The sequence below is a fragment of the Takifugu rubripes genome, chromosome 14 (genome assembly GCF_901000725.2).
Source record: "Takifugu rubripes chromosome 14, fTakRub1.2, whole genome shotgun sequence".
Taxonomy (NCBI): domain Eukaryota; kingdom Metazoa; phylum Chordata; class Actinopteri; order Tetraodontiformes; family Tetraodontidae; genus Takifugu; species Takifugu rubripes.
In genome coordinates, this window is record NC_042298.1 from 15099624 (window position 1) to 15104127 (window position 4504).

Here is a 4504-nt window from a genome sequence, read left to right on the forward strand (position 1 = left end):
TCTGGCTTCATCAGGGCCACCTGAGGGTCCGCCAGGGTCCACAGTGGGCAGGATCCCCCGACATGTTCCACAGAACCTTGGTTAGTGTGACAAATGATGTTCTGGATCAGTAATAAACCCATTTTTCCTTCATCGAGCCATCAACAACCAGCATCAAAGCATCAAAGTCGTTGTTCCTCTGGCAGCAGCGCTGGCGTGATGCGTCAGGACACAGGAAGTAGGAAGTGGAGAGAAAACCACCAAGGTAAATATTGACGGAGGTAAACGGTGATAAATGTCACATTTCACCGCTAACCTGGAAACGATGAGTAAAGATCAACTCAATTGTCCCATCAAACAGCCAATATGACTGAGCCCGGAGGTGGGATGAAGATCACTAATCGTGCACATCAAGGGAGGCGACACTTTCCCTCTAATTGGCTCCAGCAGGTCATCCTCGCTCAGCTCCCGCACGTCTGGGGGGAGACGCCAGTCACATTCGGATTTAATTCCCCCGCAGTTTTTTTGCTCATTTGATTCGGCACCAGAGGCTGAAGGAGACGTAGGAGGAGGGGGAAGCGGGTGGGGGGGGTGTGGGGTGGGCTTTAATTGAGAGGGAGAGTTGGTATAAAGTTGGAGAATGACTGGAGGTGACACATAGAGAACAAGAGTGTGGATTTAAAACATGAAAGGCGAGGGAGCGCGGGGGGTTTGGGGGGCCGTGCCGACCCGTCAGAGATGGAAAGTGACTCATCTGAGATAAAAGGGGGAAGTGGAGGCTGCCGCGGCGACAGCTAATGAAGAGCTCCTCCGCTCCTCTCTTCTCTCATCCAGCCTCATTGTTTATTGATGCGTCGCCCTGAGCTCAGACCAGAGCAGACCGCCACCGCCTGCCCGGCCCGCCGTTTAGAGGCCTTTAGCATGAAAGCAACGGGTTTTTTTTGAGGATTTTCCTACTACAAACTTCAAAAACAGGCCCTGGTGCCCCCCCTTTCCCCGGTGTTGGGGATATTTTCTGGGCCGAGGAGCTGTCTGAGCTGAGCCACAGACGAAGCAGAACAAGAGGCCTCCACCGTCCGACAGACCTGTTTACCACCGTCCCGACCTCAGGATGACCCTGACCCAATGCCCCCCCCCCCCAGCTCGGTGTCTGCCATTGCCGCAGGGATTCGGTGTCATCCATCCATCACTCGCTCCCTGACGACAGGCCTGCAGGCAGCCGTTCATCTCCTACACCGCTGTGCTCTTTTAGGGAAAGCTGCTAATTAGCTGCAGCAACCACCAGTGTTTGTTGTGCTGTCTTTGACCTCCCGACCTCCAACTCAACACCTCGAACAATGCGAAAGGTGACACCTGGTTTTTTCGGTGGGGTTGAATTTTTGGACCTTTAGTGCCGCAAAGTGAAAGTTTCTCCTCTTGTCGCAACATTGTTTAACTCCTGTGCTGACGTTCGACTTCTTACATCCACCGTCTTTAATAGAACACGTTCTGGCCCCTCCTCTGGACACATTGGCCCCTCCCCCGGACACATTGGCCCCTCCTCTGGACACGTTGGCCCCTCCTCCGGACACCTTGGTCCCTCCTCTGGACACTTTGACTCCTCCTCCGGACACATTGGCCCCTCCTCTGGACACATTGGCCCCTCCTCCGGACACCTTGGTCCCTCCTCTGGACACCTTGGCCCCTCCTCTAGACACCTTGGTCCCTCCTCTGGACACTTTGACTCCTCCCCCGGACACCTTGGTCCCTCCTCTGGACACCTTGGCCCCTCCTCTGGACACTTTGACTCCTCCTCTGGACACCTTGGCCCCTCCTCTAGACACCTTGGTCCCTCCTCTGGACACCTTGGCCCCCCCTCTGGACACTTTGACTCCTCCTCTGGACACCTTGGCCCCTCCTCTAGACACCTTGGTCCCTCCTCTGGACACATTGGTCCCTCCTCTGGACACCTTGGCCCCTCCCCTGGACACCTTGGCCCCTCCTCTGGACTCTTCTGGTGCTGTTCTCTTTCTCTCTGAGCTCGGATCAGATCTTCTCTGTCAGTTGTTGTTTTCCTGCTGCCAGTCATGACCAGGTGAAAGGCGGTTCCACACCTGTCCATCACACACACACACACACACACACACACACACACACGGATCCCAACTGCTGTTTCCCTATTTTGTCTTGCAGAGGCGACAACAAAGACGGAGTGAAAACACAAAGGCAACTGTCGCAGGTGATAATTTGCATGTTTAGACTTTAGTAATTAAGACAAATCCTGTTTCAGGCGGCACAATAAACCTGCACTTGTGTGAAGGAGCATGAAATTATAGTTATTTTCACACATTTCCCATTTCCATTCAGTCAGAAGGAGGCGTCGCGTCCGTTGGCCGACCTGCCCGTGAGAGCGCTTCCACGAGGACGCTACGCTAGCACCACTTTATCCACAAAGCTTCCGAACTATTCAGGCTTTGGTGGGTTTTTAACTTTTGATTTCACCGCGACTCCTTCAGAGGTATTTTCTCCTTTTTCGTTGTTGAGCAAACATTTAGGTTTTGGCGTTTGTAAGGGCGAGGGAAACCCCTCTACCCTCACGGCTACACTTCATCTCGTACTTCAGCTAAACATTCGCACAGACGGACGGGATTACACTTCTTTTTCCGGGGTGATCTTTTTAGAATCTGCGCGAGGAGGCGAAGCGTCGGCTGATTGACACGTCCAAATGAACGAGCAGCCTTCTGAGGTGCGGCTATATCTTCTTCACATCATTACTGCAAGCTGCTATAATTTCCACGGTGGATTCGGCGGCGTCCCCTGACAGGCTCTCATCACGCCGCAGCATCCATCCGGGGAAATGACGGTATTAGACGAGCGGCAGACTCCGGAGGTGAAACGCGGTGATGAAAGCGAGGGGGGACTGGAAGGAGGCTAATTACCCTTTTATTACCAGGGACCGAACCCCCCCCCAGGAGGCCACGTTTGGCCCCGTTTGAGGAGGAGCCGCCGCGCCACATTATCACGCTCGGTAAAGAGCGGCGGCTCATCCTGAACATCTGCCGCTTTATTCCAAACCAACGTTTTCATCTGGGAGCGCCGCGGTCGCCGACGCCAACGCTCGCTCGGTCCGTTTTCGCCCCCCCCCCCCCAAAAAGCAGAGCTGAGGAGACACAACCGGGACACAACTGCTGGGACCAGGTGAGTCCGGAGATGCACGACGGCGTTCCTGGAGATCAAAAAGGATCCATTGGTGGTGCACAAGTAGATCATGAACAGAAGTTAGGAGCTGCAACCGAAGTTAGAAATAAGATGGGATGTAAACAAATACAGATAAAATCCACGTTTAAGGTGAAAATACGGATTATTGGACCGTCAAAGATGAGATTGGAAGAGGGATCAAAGTAGAATCCCACATCATTTAGGCAGCGTTGATGGGAACCAAAGCTGATCAAAGCTCCCCAGTCTTCCCCTCACCGAATCTGGAAGCCGGATAAGTGTTGAAACCAAATCCAAAAGCTCACGACGGCAGCGTTCCGCCGATGTTTGCCGAGATATCGACACGGAGCGGCTCCGAGCTGACATCCGAGCAGTCCGGATTTCACACTCGGGTTTTCCATTCTCGCGGTTTCAAGGAGAAAAACATCTTCCACACGTGTCCGATTGTCTCAGGCAAGGTAAAGGAACACAGACGTTCAGGAGCCATTTCCAAAGCCGAGCCTTTCTTTCCCACAGCTGCAGGTTCCGTTGCTATTATTATGGAAAAGAGGCCGCCTGCATGATGGCGAGGATATAAGAGACGCCGGAACACCAGGTACCAGAAACAAAATGTGTTTTTTTTTTTATTCATCGGAGATTCGGAGGTGAGGGGAGGGCGCCGCCCGCCAACAGCAGCCGCGCCAGCGTTTCTACGTGATAAACCGCATGTGTCCGTCTGCTGGGAGGACGAGAGGAAGTGGAGGAAGATGAAGGGGTGCACTTCTCATCCAGAAATAATCCAATTCCACGGGAGGATGAACCGAACCTCCAGCCTGCCTCTCTCCACTTCACCACCATGAAAAAGGCTTTAAAGTCAGAGGTTGCTGAGGAAACACCCCTGAGACTGTGTGTGTGTGTGTGTGTGTGTGTGTGTGTGTGTGTGTGTGTGTGTGTGTGTGTGTGTGTGTGAGAGAGAAGGAAGCAAAGAGGGAGAATATGATGCTGAAAGTAGGAAATTCCCTCCTGTGTCGATTTATCTGCTCGCTGACTGAAGAATAAGGCTGCAGAGGGTTCCGGATAAATGGATCCGGATAAAAGGTTAATTTAACCAGCTAATGTGTGACTAACCCGTGGGAGGGGTCAGTGCTGCTCAACCAGCTAACGCACGTCTAGCGGAGGTGAAAGGTTCTGATGAACTAAAACAGAAACCTCGACGGTTTCTTGAGCTTCTCCCCTTTAGAGGTGGAGGAGGAGGAGGGGAGGAGGAGGAGGAGGAGGAGGGGAGGAGGAGGAGGAGGAGGAGGAGGAGGAGGAGGAGGAGGAGGGGAGGAGGGGGAAGGTGGAGGAGGAG